This window comes from Scyliorhinus canicula, chromosome 2 (assembly GCF_902713615.1).
Source record: "Scyliorhinus canicula chromosome 2, sScyCan1.1, whole genome shotgun sequence".
Taxonomy (NCBI): Eukaryota; Metazoa; Chordata; class Chondrichthyes; order Carcharhiniformes; family Scyliorhinidae; genus Scyliorhinus; species Scyliorhinus canicula.
The window spans coordinates 271,242,583-271,265,045 of record NC_052147.1 but is presented as its reverse complement, the minus strand read 5'-3'; the positions used below and the strand labels follow the sequence as shown (position 1 = coordinate 271,265,045).

Genomic DNA, 22,463 nt, shown 5'->3' with positions numbered 1-22,463 from the left:
TGATGGCCGGAGCCCCACCGTGCCTTCACGTCCCGCAGCCAACAGACGGAGGTGCTCTGCAGCCACCGGCTGTCGTCGAGCCGAGCGAGAGCGAGACCACGCGCGAGCCGAAGAGGCACGGAACTGAGTCAGGTGCAAGCCTCAGAGGTCACCACCCCCAAGCCAAGCGTGTGTGACGACGACCTCCGAACTCCCCAAGAGGTTTGGGGTGAAGGGAAGGCCGCGAGCACACCTCGCAAGGCGGAAGGAGAGGTGGCCCTGGACAGGCACATTCTCTCGGACGTGGCCAACGACTCGGCGGGGAATCGCAAAAAGCTCGACGGCCGACAGACGGACACGCGAGTCTTTAAACCGCCGCCCCCTAGGCGACCAGCCCGCGGGAGCCGGAGGGGGGACGTTTAGGTACCCTGCAACCGCTGAAGGGAGAGTGACTAGTTTGCGACCGCAGCTTCACCGCGGCGGGAAAGAAAGCCGGCCCTGCCTCACCGGTCCATTCCCTGCGGAGTCGCACTGCGGCCGTTCGCCGGCGTCCCCGTCGACGAGCCGCCAGGCAGCACCCAAGCCCGCAGAAGCTCCCTTCGTTTCGACTGCGGATGTAATGCTGCAAGACGGTGGACAAGGCAAGAGGCGCGAGACACGCTCGCCGTCGCCGACCAACAAGAGCAAGGACGGTTCGCTCGGGTTGCCTTCCGAGGGCCCAGGCGCAACACACGCGCGCAACACACACACGCGGCAGCAACAGTGAGCTGAGAGAGTGAGAGAGGCACGTCCGCCCCTGCGGCGCGGGGGATCGAGCGGATCCTGAGAGAGCGGGCGGCGACTTTATATTGCGGAGGGTCAACATTGTCGAGACAGAAGTCACCCAGGCATCAGGCAGCACGATCAGCTTTTGGCCACGCGGAGGAGTGGGCAGTGCAGACGGAGCGAGGTGCACACGCTCTCTCATATGCACACGTTTACACACATACACTTCTAACACACACACACACGCAAGCATGCACACCCCATACACACATACATACACCTCTCTCACATACATGGGCGTGCATGCACACCTCTCACACACACACCTCTCTCTGACACACACACACCTCTCTCACACACTCCCGTGCATGCATGCCCCTCTCTCACACACACCTCTCTCATACACACACTCATCTCTCTCTCTCACATACATACACCTCTCTCTCATGCACACACCTCTCTCTCTCTCTCACACACACATGCACCTTTCTCACACACCTCTCTCTTTCTCTCTTTCACATTCACACATCTCTCTTTCACAATCACACTTGTCTCTCGCACACACACCTCTCTTTCACACACACAACTCTCTCTCACACACAGGCACTCACCTGTCTCTTACACACACATACATGAGTACACACACACCTCTCTCACACACGAGCACAAACATACCTCACTCTAACACACACCTCTCTCTCACACACGCACAGACACACATCTCCCTCTCACACACACCTCACTTTCACATACACACGCCTCTCTATCACACACATGAGGATGCACACACCCGCACTTCTCTGGCATACATGCACACACCTCTCTCTCACACACACACACTTCACACACACACAGGCAAGTGTACACACACGTGCGCAGACACAAATTGAGGACTAATTTTGTAGTTAATAGACGATACAACCAGCTGATTGTTTTCCTTTCTCTGAACCAGGATTTCTAAAGCTCAGTTGTAGCCGCCAACACTGTTTCAAAATCTCAACCAGAACTGATAAATCATCGCAAACCGGAGAGTGGAGATGCGACTCTGATGACCATTTTGTGCAACTGTCCACTGGCCCACTAGGCGAGCTCACGGCAATATTGTACATAGCCCCGCTTTTATTATTTCCTTACTTGATTAGCAATTTTGCACAAGAACAAAATAATTGAATCAAGTAAATATAAATGATTCTTGCCCTCAGGACATAAACTAGACAAAGTTGCCCTCACTAATGGGGGTCTCAAAGAAAGGATGAAAGGAATGGAACAGTAGGTGCTGAAAATAAAGAGTAGGATCATCAACATCTGAAAATAAAATGGAGGGATAATCAATTCGGGCCTGACAAAAAGATTTCAACTGAGACATTGACCAGTTTGTCCTCCCTTCAGTCTCCAGGCAGTTATTAGGCATTTCAATCATTTTCCATTTTCATTTCATGAGTGAGAAGGCATCTGATTGTTCCGAGTTGACAACTTTTTGCTGTAAAGAAAAACTGGACATTAAAACAGACCCAACTTTGCTGATGTGGACAAAATGCTTGACCTTTTGAACAGGTACAAAACACTGTTGCTCAACTTGAGGTTAAGACCCAATGGGTAATAACACATGCATGAGGCTCAACCTCGAGTGCCCCAGTGTCTTTCAGAACTTCTAGTTTACTGTTTGTTGCGAGAGCGATGACCCTAGAAAGCTGAGCAGGTCACTGTCAGTCTTCTCTGCTCCAATGAAAACAACTCAAGCCGATCCAACCTCTCTTCATAACTTAAATGTTCCATCCCAGGCAACACCTTGGTGAAACGCCACTGCACCCGCTCCAGTGATTGATTTGATTTGATTTATTGTCACACGTACCAAAGTATAGTGAAAAGTATTTTTCTGCGGCCAAGGGAACGTACAAAGTACGTACATAGTAGACAAAAGAATAATCAACAGAGTACATTGACAAATGGTACATCGACAAACAGTGATTGGTTACAGTGTGGAACAAGGGGCCAAACAAAGCAAATACATGAGCAAGCATAGGGCGTCGTGAATAGTGTTCTTACAGGGAACAGATCAGTCTGATGGGGAGTCGTTGAGGAGTCTTGTAGCTGTGGGGAAGAAGCTGTTCCTATGTCTGGATGTGCAATCACATCCTTCCTATAATGTGGCAACCAGACCTGCACACAGTACTACAGCTGTGGCCTCACAAAGGCAAGTTTACCATATTGGATTGGATTGGATTGGATTTGTTTATTGTCACGTGTACCGAGGTACAGTGAAAAGTATTTTTCTGCAAGCAGCTCAACAGATCATTCAGTACATGGGAAGAATTAACCTGCCCTTCTGACTTCAGAGATCTATTTACAAATGCTCCACGTTTCTTTGTTCCTCAGGACTTCCTAGTGTTGTGCCATTCATTGAATATTTACTTGTCAAATTGCTCCTTCCAAAATGTAACACCTCACACTTTTCAGGATTAAATTCTGCCTGCCACTTTTCTGCCCATTTTCTGTAACTCAGAAAAATCTCTGGGGCGGGATTCTCCCGCAATTGGCCAGATGGTCCGACGCTGGCGCCAAGAGTGGCGCGAACCATTCCAGCGTCGGGCCGACCGGAAGATGCGGAATCCTCCGCACTTCCAGGGGCTAGGCTGGCGCCAGAGGGATTGGCGCCACGCCAACCAGCACCGAAGGGCCGGCGCGAGTTGGTGCATGCGCAGAACCGCCGGTGTGTTCCTGCGCATGGGCAGGGGAGTTCTCTGTGCCGGCCATGGCGGAGCCTCACAGAGGCTGGCACGGAAGGGAAGAGTGCCCCCAGGGCACAGGCCTGCCTGCAGATCGGTGGGCCCCGATCACGGGCCAGGCCACCCTGAGTGTCTGGGATCTTACTGAATGGCTCCTCCTCCTGAGGCCAATACCAGTGCCCCCCCCCCCCCCCCCCCCCCCCCCCCCTCCGAGGACTCACCTAGCTGGCCGACAAGCCAGGTCCAGGCATGATGGGCCATGTCCATTTGTCGCCGGTGGGACTTGCCAAAAACGGATGGCTGCTCAGCCAATCGGGGCCCGGAGAATTGCCGGCCGGGGGGGGGGGGGGGGGGGGGGGGGGGGGGCTGCCAACGGCCTCCGACTGGCGCTGCGTGATCCCCGCCCCTGCCCAAAAACCGGCGCCAGACAATTCGGCAGCAGGCGTTGGAGCGTTATTCACGCTGCTCCCCGGCAGCGGGTCAGAGAATCCCACCCCTGGTGTGAGGAATTCAGCGGCGGAATTGGCACAGATTTGTTAAGGGCAAGGTATGTTTGAACAACCAGATTGAGTTTTTTGATGAGGTAGCAGAGAAGATCGATGAGGATAATGTAGGTGATGTGGTGCAGGTGAACTGCAAAGAATGAGGACATGCGATTTCGAGGATACAATTCGATACCACTGCAGGAGCAGAGTGATCGCATGGTCTATGTTCACAAATGGTTGAAGGCAGCAGTGCAGGTTGAGAAAGCAGAAAATATAGCTTTAATGGGTTTTATAAATAGAGGCATAGAGTATTGCAAGCAAGTTACAGTGAACCTCTCTGAAACACTAGTTCAGCCTTAACTGGAGCATCATATCCAATGCTAGGCACCACACAAGAAGGCAAAGAAGGCATTACAGGGTGCAGAAGATCAAAAGATTTGATTGAGGTGTTCAAAATCATGAGGTGTCTAAGTAGAGTAGGCAGGGAGGAACTGTTCCCATTGGCCGAAGGGGTGGGAACTGGGGCACATTGATTCAAGGCAAAATAAACAAAGGCGACATGAGGAGAGAACATTTTCACGCAGCGAGTGATTAGAATCTGGTGGAGACAGATTCAGTTGCGGTTTTCAAAAGGCAATTGAATAATTATCTGAAGAGCAAAAATTGCACAAGGGGGTCGCGCGTGGAACTAGTTGAGATACTCTGGAGCAGCTGACCAAGTGGCCTCTGTCTGCTGTGACAATTCTGTGATTGTATAATTGGGAAATGACTTATGAAATAATGAGCATGATGGCAAACGTATAAACATTGGATATATAAACTCAATGAGCCAAATCTTGTTGGAGCTGGTCACAGTTCACAGCATTTGTTGGGCTTTCTCTTCAACCTTTTTCTGTAATATGCTCGATGGACGAGCAGACAATGGCAGGGCAAGAATAATGGAGTGTCTGGGATGTTACTGAATGGCTCCACCTCCTGAAGCCAATACCATATAAGTTCAACAAAGCGATAGAGCAAAGGAGAAAAAGAGTATGTTGTAGTGGGTGATTTCTTTAGTTCCTTTGAGGGATGTGCACATCGCTGGCAGGGTCAGCATTTTTGCCCATCGCAAATTGTGCATTAACAGAGTAGCTTGCGAGACCATTTCAGAGGGCAGGTATGGGTCAAACGCATTGCTGTGAGTCTGGAGTCACAGGTAGGCCAGACCAGGCAGACAAGGATGGCAGGTTTCCATTCCTAAAGTGAATCAGTTGGGTTTTAATGACAATCGATGAAAGCTGTCACTATTTGCATTCCAAGGCCAGCACTCTCCTTTTGGTGGACAATGTTCTCCCGTCAGAGCTGAATCGCACCTGAAGTGATTGAGGAAGTGATTCCCAATCCTTACCCATGCGTGGCGAGGATTGTGAGGGATTCTCATTTTGAGTCGGCGGTCCGATAGTGAGTTCTGGTGGCTGGGCACCTCTCCCCCCCCCCCCCCCCCCCCAACGTAATTCACTCCAAGGGGATTTTCTTTGTCATCCCCCCCTCCACCATACAGGAGATGGGGGGGGGGGAGGGGGGGAGGTTACCCGATCACCCCCACCCACTTCACCAGAGAGACCTTCTAATTAAAGAGACCCTGACCAGTCACCCCCTAGTTAGAGATATCTCCAGCAGAGACCCCCTAATTAAAGAGACCCCAACCAGGATAGAGACTCCCCCTGTCTGTCAGTCCCCCTGGAGAGAGACTTCTGTTTGAAAGCCCCCAATAAGTGTGACCCCTGTCTCGAAGCACCCCGGAAAAAACATTTTCGCCAACCTAACCTTCCAGCTAAAATCTCTCCTGCGAACCTGGGCAGCACAATAGCACAAGTGGATAGCACTGTGGATTCACAGTGCCAGGGTCCCAAGTTCGATTCCCCACTGGGTCTCCCCTTGTCTGCATGGGTTTCCTCTGGGTGCTCTGGTTTCCTCCCACAGTCCAAAGACGTGCAGGTTAGGTGGATTGGCCATGCCAAATTGCCCTTAATGTCCAAAAAGGTTAGGAGGGGTTATTAGGTCACGGGGATAGGGTGGAGGTGAGGGTTTAAGTGAGTTGGTGCAGACTTGATGGGCCGAATGGCCTCCTTCTGCACTGTATGTTCTACGAACCATTCTGGCAAATCTCCTTTGTGCCCTCTCCTCACATTCTTCCCAAAGAAGTATATATAAAGCAGAAAGTTCAGGAGACTGTAATTAGAATAGAACAGTACAGCACAGAACAGGCCCTTCGGCCCTCGATGTTGTGCCAAGCAATGATCACCCTACTCAAACCCACGTAACCCGTATACCCGTAACCCAACAATCCCCCCAGTAACCTTACACTACGGGCAATTTAGCATGGCCAATCCACCTAACCCGCACATCTTTGGACTGTGGGAGGAAACCGGAGCACCCGGAGGAAACCCACGCACACACGGGGAGGACGTGCAGACTCCACACAGACAGTGACCCAGCCGGGAATCGAACCTGGGACCCTGGAGCTGTGAAGCATTGATGCTAACCACCATGCTACCCTGAGCATATTTCTCAAACCTCTGCACTATGTCTGATTTGCATGTCAAAAACAGTATACCCAATTACCGCACCATGTTATTAAAGCATGATTTGGCCCGATAATCACCTCTTGCCAACAGTGTAACAGAAAATATTTCAATAGAGTGAAAAATGTTCATATCCATCCATGCAATTTGGATAATGTTGGGTACGTCCACTGACTGATGTAACTAGATAAATCAGATCTAATGAGCTGTGGAGAGTTGGTGCTTGCAGAAGCATTGGGAATTAGCGCCTGCAGTGAGTTCAGGAGTTAGCATCTAAACTAACTAAATAGCAGCACATACGTTACTAATTCCAGGTCATCGGCACCCACTGTCGTAGAAGTTGGAGCAAGAGGAAATGAACTTTGTCACTTGATAGCCCTTTCAGAGGACCTATATTCCCCCACCCTCTCTGCACATGCACAAAATACGCAGGCTACATCCAAGGTGTGCCCTACCTGCGCTAAGCTGAGCACATCTGTTTGTTGCAGACACAAGTGGGATGGACACTGGCTGTGGAGTTTTCTGGCTTTTGTCCAAAAAGCCTCCATCCTAAAATCCAATCCCGTGCTCCTGAATGTATTGATCAAAGTTCCCTGTTCGGCACTAAGGGGCGTAGATAAACACAATGTAAGGGAGCTTGTAGATTCTCTTCTCAGTTTACACAATGGCAGCAACACAACAGTCTTGGAGCGGCACGGTAGCACAGTGGTTAGCATTGTAGTCTCACAGCGCCAGAGCCCCAGGTTCGATTCCCGGCTTGGGTCACTGTCTGTGCGGAATCTGCACATTCTCCCCGTGTCTGCGTGGGCTTCCTCCGGGTGCTCCGGTTTCCTCCCACTAGTCCTGAAACATGTGCTTGTTAGGTAATTTGGACATTCTGAATTCTCCCTTAGTGTACCCGAACAGGTGCTGGAGTGTGGCGACGAGGAGCTTTTCGCAGTAACTTCATTGCACTTTTAATGTAAGCCTACTTGTGATACTAATATAGATTATTATTATTAAATGATTTGTGAAAGTGAGTTTCTATTGATGAGCAAATAAGTCTGGTGTGGCATTCAGATGATGCCATGGTCACTGACCTGGGGCACCATGAGAGAAGCACACAAAGACAACAGGCAGCTCGTCCACCAGTGTAAGGCATGTCTGGATGTCCCTGCTCACTATTCATGGATAGGCACCTTGAAGGCAGGCTTTCATATTAGCAACAACCTCCTGAGGTCACAGCAGGTATGTAGCCTTGAAGGTCCGGGCGTGACCCCAGGAACAATTGACTCTGTTCCAGGAGATGCCTCTTCAGAAGATTCTCCACTCTGTCAAAGGAAGAGGCTCTATTGTCGGTGCTCGGGTTTAACGCAGTTCTCATGCTCCATTTGGACTCCTCCATGACAGATGCCATAGCCGCGCAGATCCCCAGGGATCTCTGCCAAACCTAACAACGCATCCTACTGGACATCTAACATGATGGGTGCTCAGGATTTAAACTTCTCATTAGAGATGCCACAACCCTGCCCTTCTTGTACACTTCTTCAATCCCGCTTCAATCCCTCACCTTCCCATTGGACTCTTACTGTCCTCCAAGACCACTCCCATTCGAAGACCTCTGCATCTTCCTCCTCACTCGCATTCCATTCCCAGGGCTTTCCTCTCAAACCTGGACATGATCAGGACATTGGACACCCCACCACCCATTCATGCACACTCTGAATGTAAACAATCCATTCATGAGTCCATCTTCTACCTGAAGAAACATTTTAGCCTTGTGACTCATCCCTAACACCCCACCGAGAGCCAGCTTGAAGTGCTGTCAGATTGGTACTCCTCACCCTTCTATTGGTAAGTGGCAACATCTCCCATCCTTCGCAGACACATGGACGTGTGACATTTGGTATTATGCATCTCACACCCTTGACCTGCATGATTTAATGGCTGCCTCCAAGACATCTCCAAGGGGCAGCAGGGTAGCATGGTGGTTAGCATAAATGCTTCACAGCTCCAGGGTCCCAGGTTCGATTCCCGGCTTGGGTCACTGTCTGTGTGGAGTCTGCACGTCCTCCCCCTGTGTGTGTGGGTTTCCTCCGGGTGCTCCGGTTTCCTCCCATAGTCCAAAGATGTGCGGGTTAGGTGGATTGGCCATGTTAAATTGCCCGTAGTGTCCTAAAAAATGTAAGGTTAATGGGGGGGGGGGGGGGGGGGGGGTTGTTGGGTTACAGGTATAGGGTGGATACGTGGGTTTGAGTAGGGTGATCATGGCTCGGCACAACATCGAGGGCCGAAGGGCCTGTTCTGTGCTGTACTGTTCTATGTTCTATGTTCTATCTATACTGATCCCCATGCCAAGTTGGTACTCACCCTTGCAAAGCTCAGCTCCTGACCTCATTACAGGCTTGGTTGAAACATGGACAAAACAGCTGAACTCAATTGTGAGGTGCGAGTGACTGCCCTTGACAACAAGGCAGCATTTGACCACATGTGGCATCAAGGAGCACTAGCAAAACTGAAGTCAATGGGAATCAGGGGGCAAACACTCCACTGGTTGGAGTCATGCCTAGCATGCCTAGTTGTTGGAGGTCATTCATTCCAGTCCCAGGGCAATTCTGCAAGAGTTCAGTGTAGTGTCCTAGGCCCAACCACCTTCAGCTGCTTCATCAATGACCTTCCTTCCAACATAAGGTCAGGTGTGGAGATGTTTTCTGATGACTGTACAATGTTCAGCACCATTTGCGACTCCTCAGACACTGAAGCAGCCCATGTGCAAGGCCTGGACAATATCCAGGCTTGCGATGACAGTGGCTAGTAACGTTCGCACCACACAAGTACCAGGAAATGACCACACTGTTGCAACAGTGGGTACCATCTGCAAGATGCATTGCGGCACTCATCAAGGCTCCTTCGCGAGCACGTTCCAAACCTGCGACCACTCTCATCTAGAAGGACAAGGGCAGCAGATACATGGGAATACCACCACCTGGAGGTTCCCCTCCAAGTCACTCACAATCCAGACTTGGAACTCCCTCCCGAATATCATGGTGGGTTTACCTAGACCACATGGACTTCAGCGGTTCTGGAAGGCAGTTCACCACCACCTTCTCAAGGCTAATTAAAAAAAAATAATTATTTGTTCATGGGATGTGGGCATCGCAGGCTGTGCCAACATTTAATGCCCATCCCAAACTGCTCGAGAGGGGGCAGTTAAGAGTCAACCACGTTGCTGTGGGTCTGGAGTCACATGTAGGCCAGACCAGGTAAGGGTAGCAGATTTCCTTCCCTGAAGGGTATTAGTGAACCAGGTGGGTTTTTACGACAATTGACAATAGTTTCATGGTCATCAATAGACTTTTAATTCCAGATATTTTATTGAGTTTAAATTTTATCACCTACTGTTGTGGGATCCGAAACCGGCTCCCCAGATCATTATCCTGGGTTTCTGGATTACTAGTCCAGCCACAATACCACTATGCCAATGCTTCCCCTAACTAGGATTAGGGATGGGCAACAAATTCTGGCCGAGCTAGTGAAGCCACATCCCGTAAAAATGAATTTAAAAAAACAAGATATTTGAACTATTTCCAGCAATGGATCCATGTGCGGCACATTCCACCATGCCGGCACAGCAGCACGGTAGCATTGTGGATAGCACAATTACTTCACAGCTCCAGGGTCCCAGGTTCGATTCGAGCTTGGGTCACTGTCTGTGCGGAGTCTGCACATCCTCCCCATGTGTGCGTGGGTTTCCTCCAGGTACTCCAGTTTCCTCCCACAGTCCAAAGATGTGCAGGTTAGGTTGATTGGCCATGATAAATTGCCCTGAGTGTTCAAAATTGCCCTTAGTGTTGGGTGGGGTTACTGGGTTATGGGGATAGGTTGGAGGTGTTGACCTTGGGTAGGGTGCTCTTTCCAAGAGCCGGTGCAGACTCGATGGGCCGAATGGCTTCCTTCTGCCCTGTAAATTCTATGATGAGTATTTCATGCTGGGCATTCACTCCCTTCACTAGAACGTGCACACAGTCATCTGAGAATCATGGGGCAGAATGTCCACCAGCATTGGCATCCCACCTGTCATGTCCACCAGGTTCAAAGGCATGACTTGTGACATATTTTCCATTTTTCTTCAACAGTTCCTCCCCAACTCCTGGCAGCCCTCAGGGAGCAGCCTGAGCTCATTTTATACCACTCTTCTGGTCACCATTTGACCCGGTGCCCAACACGGCATTCCTGCGCCCACCCCAGCATGGCACCAAAGCCCGGCCAGTATAACTGGCTAGGCACTGTGAAACTTTGTAATTCTGCTGTTCCTGGATGGAAGTGAACAACATAGCTTCTTCTGGGCCCACTGATCGTGCATACCTGGCAAGCACGCATTTCAGGCCATGTACTCTCTTTTATCCCTCTGCTGGTACCTTAAGTTGGAAAATGCACAATGAAAATTTCAACACACTATAGAGTCTTGGGTAACATTCCTCTCTTAATCAACACCAGCAAAAAAGATCACCTGTTCATTTATTTATGGGACCTCACGATGTAAAAACTGGCTGTCATATTCAAACAGAAACTATCCTTCAAAAATACTTAATTGGACATGAAGCTGTGAGATGTCCTGAAGATCTGAAAGATATTACACAAATAAATCAATGCCAGTGGGATCTAATTTTCACTCTCAGAACATGACTGCCTGAGAATTCCATCCATGAATTAAATTTAACTTAATAGCTGCATCTTATTATAAGTTCCCCACAATTTCTCCCAGCTGAAATATGCAGAATTTTCAAAATGTAATGGGCCAAGGCAATGAAGGGCTCGACAACAAACCTATGATAAAGGGTGAGGGACTCAGAAAGCCAAGAGGATCAAAGAAACAAAAGACATATGCCGGGGAGGGGCGTTGATTCAAGGTTAGAGAAGTTTGATGCTTTTTACATCGAATTTACAGTGCAGAAGGAGGCCATTCGGCCCATCGAGTCTGCACCGGCTCTTGGAAAGAGCACCCCACCCAAGGTCAATACCTCCACCCTGTCACCATAACCCAGTAACCCCACCCAACACTAAGGGCAATTTTGGACACTAAGGGCAATTTAGCATGGCCAATCCACCTAACCTTCACATCTTTGGACTGTGGGAGGAAACCGGAGTACCCGGAGGAAACCCACGCACACACGGGGAAGATGTGCAGACTCCGCACAGACAGTGGCCCAAGCCGGAATCGAACCTGGGACCCTGGAGCTGTGAAGCGATTGTGCTATCCACAATGCTACTGTGCTGCCGTTAAAAGTCTGAAATTTGAAAATCCGTCCGCCACTGGGGTGGTGGAAGTACTACCTGCTTCCTCCTTGGATGGAGGCCAAGGCAATCCTAATCCACCATCACCTTCCTCCACCTGGCTGAACTTGTTCCCTTATTGAACAATTTCTCCTTTAACTTGTCTCAGTTCCTCCAAACAAAAAGGTTTAGCGTTGGGTCTCCGCATTGGCCCTAGCTATGCTCATATTTTTGGCGTGTGTTAAACCTTCAAAAAACAAAGAAGAAAGAAAAGTACAGCCAAGGAACAGGCCCTTCGGCCCTCCAAGCCTCTGCCGATCATGATGCCCTAACCAAAAACAAAAACCTTCTGCCCTTACTCAGTCCATATCCCTCTATTTCCTCCCTGTTCATGTACCCATACCAGATGCCTCTAAAATGTTGCTAATGTGCCAGCTTCCACCACATCCTCTGGCAGCGCATTCCAGGCACCCACTGCTCTCTGCATGAATACCCTACACATTTCTTAAATTTCCCCCCTCTCATCTTGAACCTGCGCCCCCTTGTAATTTTTCATTTTTTAAAAAGATTTTATAAATTTAGAGTACCCAATTCATTTTTTTCCCAATTAAGGGGCAATTTGAGGCAATGGGGCCTCACGGTAGCATGGTGGTTAGCATTAATGCTTCACAGCTCCAGGGTCCCAGGTTCGATTCCCGGCTGGGTCACTGTCTGTGTGGAGTCTGCACGTCAGTGTGAGTCTTACACCCGTAGTGTAAGGTTAATGAGGGGATTGTTGGGTTACGGGTATACGGGTTACGTGGGTTTAAGTAGGGTGATCATTGCTCGGCACAACATCGAGGGCCGAAGGGCCTGTTCTGTGCTGTACTGTTCTATGTTCTATGTTCTAATTTAGCGAGTCCAATCCACCTAGCCTGCACATCTTTGGGTTGTGGGGGAGAACCCCATGCAAACACGGGAAGAATGTGCAAACTCCACACGGACAGTGATCCAGAGCCGGGATCGAACCTGGGATCTCGGCGCCGTGAGGCATCAGGGCTAACCCACCACGCCACCATGCTGCCCTGCGCCCCCTTGTAATTGACGCTTCCACCCTTGGAGAAAGGGGGATAGAATCCCTTCGATCAGTCCTACCCAGGCCCTCTCTTAACTCTTTTTCCCACACATTGATGACTGCTTCGTGCTCTCATATTTGCACCAAATCTGCTTCTAAATTTCACCCATCTCCCACGTTCAACATGGTAAAATAATTTGGGACTTTGCCATTGTCACTTTCAAGTTATTCAGAATCATGGGAATAAAAATGAGCTGCCTATCAAGTTATTCTCCATGGAAACACTGGGGCAGTGGTTTAATTTCCGTTGCACCTTCAGCTGGCATGACAACATTTCTTTATTCAAAATGCTTTAGAGTTTACATAAGAGAAATGAACATTCATCTTGCACTAAAGAACAAGAAGGATCTATGCCAAAAGCCAGGCTATTACTAATGCCTGGTGGGTAAGTCAATGATACCGTAAAATTGCATTTGGTTCGGCCGTTTACATCAATGCGGATCCTATGGGCATTACTGCTAAAGGAATCCCAGCAATTTACCTAATACCACAACCAGTATCAATATAGGCTGACCCGATTAGGATAGGATTAAAGAAAATGGACTGAGATCCTTTGCAGCACCCTCAGGGAGTTGAAAACACTATTGTTTGAAGTGGTAACTCAACAAAAGATGTTATACATTGTCAGAATATAAAACTTATTTACGAACAACGAGGAAGCTCAAGGCTCTGAGGCATTACGATAATAGCAATAACGGAATAAGACAAAACCCATTGCAATGATTTATGATTACTGGACTTCATGCGAATGCAATTGGCTCAAAATATACTCAATGCAGTTTAGCCAATTATTCTAGCACATCCGTTGAAGTACTAACAGTTCATGCACTCATTCAAAGCAGTGCGTGATGACATTGTCTGTCATTCTGTGCTCTGCTGCTTTAAAGTACACGACGGATAAACATTGAAAACAGTTTATAAATAAACACATGAATTTATTATGGAATACAGCAGCGCTTTCTGTTTCAGGGAAAGCCAGCCAACTCACCCGCCACACTATTCACAAGCTTGGGTGGTGAATGCTACATACGACCAGGACAGCACACGTGGGTAAAGCTTCAAGACTGTGAATCACAGGGTGGAATTTTACCGCGTTGTTAAGGCAGGGGCGGGGTAGTAAAACACGGCGAGCTGGTCAGATATCCATTGCCTTTGGTGGGACCGGACAATGCCACTGGCGGGAGGAGTCACAAATTTCCTCCCCATCAATTGGTCACACATCTCTCTGCTGTTTCCCCATAAAAATACATTCTCTTCGTTTCCCCTTTGCCTCTTTTACCAATTACTATAAATGCGTGTCTTTTTGCGACTGGTCTTATTGTCAGGTAACATATTTTCTCCCTAGTTACTAAATCAAAACCTCTCACAGCAGAGAGGACTAATGGATTAATTGAGTCTGCATCATAAACTTTACTCCATCCACTACACTCCTTGTAACTATCTCTGCTCCAACATCAATCCCAGTTTCCCCAGTTCCCCGTGTCATTCTCGTAAATCTCCTCTCCACAGTCTCCAAGTCAGTGACATTCACCCTGAAGCCTGACACCTAGAACTGGGCACAATATTCCAGCAGTGATCTAACAAGAGATTCAGCACATCTCCTGTCCCACCAGGGGCGACAACACTCTTGACCACTGCTACCCAAAAATCAAGGGTGCCTCCCGTTCCATCCCCAGACCGCACTTTGGAAAATCAGACCTTAAGACGGTGCTCCTTCTCCCGCCATACAAGCCGAAACTAAAGCGGGAGAATCCAGCTAAGAAGGTTGTGCAGTGCTGGCCCGAGGAAACAGAAGCCCTCCTATGTAACTGTTTAGAGACAGTGGGCTGGTCCATATTGAAGCGACCAACTTAAATGAGTGTGTTTAACTGTACCAGCTTGCTCTTAGCCATAGAAAGCATCCTATTGGGCTGCATCACAACCTGGTATGGCAACAGCTCGGCCCAGGACCCCAAGTAACTTCAGAGAGTGGTGAACACAACCCAGTCCATCACACAAACCCGCCTCCCATCCATTGACTCTATCTACACCTCCCGCTACCTGGGGAAAGCAGGCAGCATAATCAAAGACCCCTCCCACCCAGCTTACTCACTCTTCCAACTTCTTCCATCGGGCAGGAGATACAGAAATCTGAGAACACGCACAAACAGACTCAAAAACAGCTTCTTCCCCACTGTTACCAGACTCCTAAACCACCCTCTAATGGACTGACCTCATTAACACTACACTCTGTATGCCTCACCTGATGTCGATGTTATATAGTTACACTGTGTACCGTGTGTTGCCCTTTTATGTATTTTCTTTTCTTTTCATGTACTTAATGATCTGTTGAGCTGCCCGCAGAAAAATACTTTTCACTGGACCTCGGTACACGAGACAATAAACAAAATCCAAATCACAATGGATTAATCTAACTTCCTTTCTTTTTCATCTATGGCTGATTATCCAGATCCGCCCATGGCATGTTTCATGGTGGCGGAGGCGACAGCCCATTGCCGGTGGTGGGATCTGCTGGGTGTTTCCTGTTGTTTTCACATCCCACAGCCCCCCCCCCCCCCCCCCTCTCCCCCCCCCCCCCACTGACCACCAGTTGTTTGCCATTGGCGGGGTTATAAGATCCCGCGGGGGACGGACCAGAAAATTCTGGCTTGCGTCTCTATTAATAAATGATAAGCAATTCAATGGCTGATACCATTTGGTTATTCAAGCTCAAATACCAGCAGAGAGAGGTAGCTGAGGCTCCATTGTTGGGCAGCACGGTAGCACAGTGGCTTCACAGTGCCAGGGTTCCGGGTTCAATTTCTGACTTGGGTCACTGCCTGTGCGGAATCTGCACGTTCTACACGTGTCTGTGTGGGTTTTCCCCGGGTCCTCCGGTTTCCTCCCGCAAGTCCCGAAAGACGTGCTTGTTCGGTGAATTGGACATTCTGAATTCTCTCTGTGTGTTCCCGACAGGTGTCGGAGTGTGGCAACTTGGGGCTTTTCTCAGTAACTTCATTGCAGGGTTAATGTAAGCCTACTTGTGACAATAATAAAGATTATTAGATTATTATTATGATTCACCCTTCATACTCCTCAGCTTATCAAAAACTCTGTTAGTTCTATTCTATCACACACTATTATTACAACATCTTTGCTGAACTATATTGGCATCCAATCCACGAATTCCACAATTTAAAAATTATTGTAGTAGACTTTAAATCCAACCATGACGATATCCTCTCTCTCCATCTCTGTAATCCCTTTACTGTTACAACCTCCGACAAACATACCACTTCTGTAAATTCATGTCTGCATCCTCTTGAAATCTATCAGTAACTTCCTCACATATCAAAATGCAAGTTTTGTGTCAGCTGCAAATTGCGCGTTGCACGTTGAAGTCTTGGTCTTTATCAGATCGAGATCCCTGAGGAACCCAACTATAGCTCTTCCTCCAGTCCAAAAAACAACTATTTACCACTAATTGTAGTTTCCAGTAAATTAGCCAATTTTTAATCCATGCAGCCACTGCACCCTTTATTCCATGAGCGTTGGCCCTGCTGAAAAGTCTGTTATGTGGCATTTTAGCTAGCACTTTTTGAATCCATGTACACCAGTGTTCTTCAAACTTTTTTTCCGGGCCAACTAACCTTCAGGACCCAACCGGGCCGACCTTCGCGACCCACGCCGGCCGACCTTCACGACCCACGCCGGCCGAACTGCGCGACCCACCATTTTCTCTTACCTTGTTTGCTGCTGACAAAAATGGAGCAACCCCGAGTTTGACAATGCCTGATGTACACCATGTCGGTCAAGTACATTATTCTCGACAAGCCTTTCCGTTACCTCATGAAAACACTCAATCAAATTAGTTCTTTTTTAAATTCATTCATGGGATGTGGGCAACACTGGCATTTGTTTCCCATCCCTATTTGCGCTCGAACTGAGTGGGCTTTCAGACATGACGTTTCTGTGGATCTGGAGTCACATGTAGGCCAGACCAGCTAAGGATGGCCAATTTCTTTCCCATTAATAAACCAACTGAAAATTAAATGAAATGAAAATCGCTTATTATCACGAGTAGGCTTCAATGAAGTTACTGTGAAAAGCCCCTAGTCGCCACATTCCGGCGCCTGTCCGGGGAGGCTGGTACGGGACCGTGCTGCTGGTCTGCTTGGTCTGCTTTAAAAGCCAGCGATTTAGCTCAGTGAGCTAAACCAGCCCCTCAATGGTTTCATGATTATCGTCATACTTCTTAATTCCAGGTTTTTATTGGGTTCAAATGTCAACACTTGTCGAGATGAGATTTGAACCCATCTCCCAAGAGCATTATCCTGGGTTTCTGAATTACTTGTGACAATACCTCGATGCCATTGCTTCTCCTGACATATTTTGACCTCAACAAATTCTTGCAGGTTTTTCTTATTTAATCCAAATTTGTCCAAGTAACTTAATTTTGTTCCTGATTATAACTTCAAAAGCGAGGTTAAACCTCGCTGCTAAACATAGGGCAGCACGGTAGCATGGTGGTTAGCATAAATGCTTCACAGCTCCAGGGTCCCAGGTTCGGTTCCTGGCTGGGTCACTGTCTGTGCGGAGTCTGCACGTCCTCCCCGTGTGTGCGTGGGTTTCCTCCGGGTGCTCCGGTTTCCTCCCGCAGTCCAAAGATGTGCGGGTTAGGTGGATTGGTCATGCTAAATTGCCCGTAGTGTCCTAAAAAGTAAGGTTAAGGGAGGGGTTGTTGGGTTACGGGTATAGGGTGGATACGTGGGTTTGAGTAGGGTGATCATTGCTCGGCACAACATCGAGGGCCGAAGGGCCTGTTCTGTGCTGTACTGTTCTATGCTCTATGCTCTAAACCTGTTGCTCGTCACTCTTTTTTTGCTCACATTCGATTTTTGGATAAGGATGTAATATTTGCAATCTTCCACTTCCCTGGCACCAACCCTGCATTCAGGAAAGATTGGAAAGTTATGGCCAGTGCCTGTGCAATCACCACCCTTACTTCCCTCAGTATCTAAGGATACATCTTATCCAGTCCCAGTGACTTCTAAATGTTAAATACAGCCATCCTATTCAATACGTCCTCTTTATAGCCATCCAGTGCCTCGATTTCACGGGAATTAAACAGAGTTCTGTGTCGAACGCATTTAACCAGATGTTTCCAATGCTGGCAGTGCCAAGAATGACTCTGGTTTCAAACAGGACCCTGCTTTATTTTGGGGAACGCCCTGCCGAAGCCACAATCAGTCCCATTTCTGCACTAACAAGCTTCACTCGCCAGTGCAGGAAGAGACCAGGGCATCATTTTTAAATGGCATCCCGATCTCTAGACCCCCCCTCTGACCTCTGGAAACACCCAACACCCCAAATCACCTATAAGGGGTTCAGTGAGCCCCCTGAACACCACCCCATAAGGGCAGGGCAGCCCCGATCCCAAGTGCAGGTAATGCCACCTGGGACAGCCCAGAAGTGCCAGGTTGACACTCAGATGGCACTGCTGGGGTGCCCAAGTGTCACTGCCAGAGTGCCCGGGTGGTGTCGGGTGGTGTCAGGGTATCAGCCTCCCAAGAGCCTGACCACCCTGGGCCGGGAGACCCCCTCCCCAATTATCGGTATGTCTGGTCCATGTTTGTGGGGACCATTGCTGACGATGCTCGCTTGGGGTCTCCGAGGAGCGGGTGTTAGATCCTGCATCTTGGGTAACTCCGGCGACTGCATATTCAAATGTGCCTGACTGCACACTTTAATGTGCAAATTTAGGCACCGATCATTCGGGGGTGGTATCCAGATCACGACGTCTTGTGAGATCCCGTTAGATCTCACGATGTGCAGCAAGCCAGTTAAATATCGCGAACAGCCTCTCGCGAGATTTACCATCCATGACGCGTTCCAAGTCAGGTGTGATGCAACCGTTAGATTGCGCCCCTCATCTTTCGCTATCATTAGGGAGCATATTCTTCTTTGTGGAGACAAATGCAAAGTGCTCAGAAAGCACAACCAGGCCCTCTGCCTCCATGTGTAAATTCCCTTTTTTTGTGCCTAGCTATTCCCACTCCTTCTTTTACCGTCCTTTAATTGTTCAAATGGGTTGATATGTTTTTCTTTCTTAGTTGCCAGTCTCTCCTCACACTCTCTACTTCTCTTTTTCCTTTCTCACTTCACCTGTTCCATGTTGGGCCTACTTCTCATCTGCATTGTCAACCTGACACTTGTCATGTCCATCCCTTTTTGCTTCATCTTACTCTTCATTTCTTTCATCATCCAGGGGGCTCTGGATTTGTTTGTCCTACCTTTCTCTACTGTGGGGATGTATATAGACTGTACCTGATCTATCTCTTATTTTAAAAGAAATCGCATTATTCTGTTGCAGTCTTGCCGAGTAATATTTGATTCCAATTTACTTGGGCCAAGTCTGCCCTCAACCCATCGAAGTTAGTCCTTCTTCCAGTTAATTATTCAGCTTCCAATTGCCTCTTTATATTTAATCTTGTGTTACAGCAGCAGAGGCTTTATCATCAATCCAGTGAACTGTCTTTCAAGTTGATGAGCTATTTCTCAAATTGCTTTCATAGATATGTAGAAGTATTGCCCAACCCAACCAAATAATTCCCATTTCACCATGTCACAAGGCCAAGATAGATTTTCTGCTCTGAGATTCAAAACAAAGATACGGGAAGAGAACCTATACAGTATCAAACAATTCGTATAAAATAGACCATAGATATTGTGCTGCTATGGTGAAGTAACTGAACACTTCAGTGCAGCTTTGCTGCCCAGAAAGATGCTACTTCAAGCAGCTTTTTCTATTCGGCACAAAAGCTGGTAAGTTGTTTGAAAAGATTTTGTGCCTCTGTAATGCTGGAACGTAAATGTACTTTAAACATCCACTCTTTCCACCGCTAGTGCATTGCAGATGCAATATGTGCCATCAATGTGTGGCGGCGCTGTAACACAGTGGTTAGCACAGTTGTCTCACAGCGCCGGGGCCAGGGCTTGATTCCCACCTTGGGCGATTGTTTGTGTGGCACAAAATTGCGCGGCCCATCGCGGGCCGGAGAATCGCCGCAGGGGGCTCGCCGATCAACGTGGAGGGCACGCCCATCGGCGGGTGGTCTTTCCCGCCCCCGCCAATTCCCGGGTGGCGGCGAATTTCTGCCATGGCGGGGGCGGGATTTTCGGCGGTCCCAGGCGATTCTCCGACCCTACGGGGTGTATGCAGCCATAGCAGCTGTTTCCTTTGACCAATCACCTTTTTACAACAATCCGAGATCTCTTCACACCTCCAATTTTAGCCTCTTGTGTAGCCGAGCCGTTATTTCCAAGCTCCACTATTCGAGGCCATTCCTTCAGCTGCACAGGACCAAAGTGTAGGAATTCCCTCCCAAAAACTCTACCCCCTTCAGAAGTTTCCAGAAAAATATGGCGGCATGGTGTCACAGCGGTTAGCCCTGCTGCCTCACAGCACAGAGGCCCGAGAGTTCAAGTCAGGCCTTGGATGACTGTTTGTGTGGCTTTTGTACGTTCTCCCCGTGTCTGCGTTGGCTTTCTCCGGGTGCTCCGCTTTCCTCTCACAGTCCAAAGATGTGCAGGTTAGGTGGGCTAGCCATGCTAAAATTGCCCCTTAGTGTCCAAAGGCGAGGTGACATTACGGGGAATGCGGGGGAGTGGACTTTGGTAAGGTGCTCTTTCAGAGGGTCGGTGCAGACTCGATGGGCCGAATGGTCTCTTTCTGCACTGTCGGGCTTCTATGAATTTGTGAAAAGCCACCAGTGGAGCTATTGGGCAGCACATTGCTTTTCCCATCTGGGTTGATACTGAGTTAAAAGATGAGAAAATGCGGCCCTATATCTTCCCACATGGTACAGTATCAAATTTTATTTGATAGCACACCTATGAAGTGCCAGGAAATGTTTTTACTACCTTAAGAGAACTATGTCAACACATGTTGTTATTGTTGTTGATCGATAACTAACCTGTAGCACAAATTGCTGGTTTAGCTGAGTTGAATATCCAAGACTGCTTCGTTTCCAATGGAAGCATGAGGGGAGGAGTGGCTGATCAGATTTTAAACCAGTTATTTGTCTTTTGCTTGTGTCACGTAACACTATGGCCTTAAAGATCTGAAGGGGCAGAGTAAAGTAGCAATGCTTTTTTTTTATTACCAAATGTAGACGGGGAGCTGGGTGAAATATTTTACAGAAGGTACAGCGCACCCAAACCTTTTCAGGCGAGGGGATTGGTCAAAAGAAAGGGAGGAATCAACTCCTACCCTGAGTGGGCAATTTCTAGAAATGCAATTCAGCAAGCACACAGAGTAAATGTGAAAGGGCTAATGAGATCAAATCGAATGCGCGTTCCTTCAAAGATATAGGTTAGAATGATGCCATGGAGGCAAACAGATAATTGATGAATTAAGTAAATATTGCAGACCAGGATGTCTAGGGATTGCTGCATAATTGAAAGAAAGTGCCTAAAAAAAGGAGGAATGTATGGAAATCCAAGACCAAACAGAGAAAGTAATTAATTCTAAGTCAACCGAGATCTTCATAATGAAATTGGATAAATACGATTCAAGAACAGGGTCAGGGGTTGTGGAGATAATAATAGATTGTCTGACTCATTTGGACGGCGTTGGTAAAAAGAGATCTTGGTTGTGGGGAAGGACCACCTGGGAAATGGAATACACTGTACAGCCCCTCAAGCTAATCCACAATTCACGTCTGATCTGTACTTAACTCCTTTAACCCACCTCTGCTTCATCTCCCTCTGTATCCTTTGTCCAATAAAAACCTCATAATCTCTTTCTTGAAAATGAGAAAAACATCCACATTTGTGCGAGTCACACTTACTGTGGAAGGCATAGTACTGGATCGCATTTTTTAAATTGCATGCTTGCACATGTATTTTTAAAAGTTCGAATTGTGGATGGAAGCATAGGCTAGAAGCTTTGCAGTCCTATGTTCCTTTGTAATTTATTTCTCTCCCCCCGGCTCAGAACAACACAAAGGTCTTTATTACTAATGAGTCCCCTATTAAATGCAGTCAGAGTTGTGCAGAACTAAAGTTTCAGCCCAAATCATGTGGTTGGTTCTGCAAGGAACTCTGAAGACACTATCTCTGCAATAGTGAAAAATGTGTTATCACAATGAGACCTCATTGAGCAACATTAATAGACAAGGAAACAAAAGATTTAGAACATAGAACAGTACAGCACAGAACAGGCCCGTCGGCCCTCGATGTTGTGCCGAGCAATGATCACCCCACTCAAACCCACATATCCACCCGTAACCCGTAACCCAACAAACCCCCCCTTAACCTTACTTCTTTTTAGGACACTATGGGCAATTTAGCATGGCTAATCCACCTAACCCGCACATCTTTGGACTGTGGGAGGAAACCGGAGCACCCGGAGGAAACCCACGCACACACGGGGAGGACGTGCAGACTCCGCACAGACAGTGACCCAGCCGGGAATCGAACCTGGGACCCTGGAGCTATGAAGCATTTATGCTAACCACCATGCTACCATGCTGCCCCGTTTGAACACCACATTATGTACTCTTTGAACGAGAAGTCGCACTCCGATCAGTTTGTA

At 48.1% G+C, this 22,463-nt stretch overlaps 1 protein-coding gene across 1 annotated transcript in view; it reads right to left on the bottom strand.

The window, feature by feature from the left end:
• The window catches only part of LOC119962140 (contactin-associated protein-like 5), a 1,413,266-nt gene that overhangs the window by 917,805 nt on the left and 472,998 nt on the right, over positions 1 to 22,463 (bottom strand). The gene's annotated exons all lie outside the window — the stretch shown is intronic.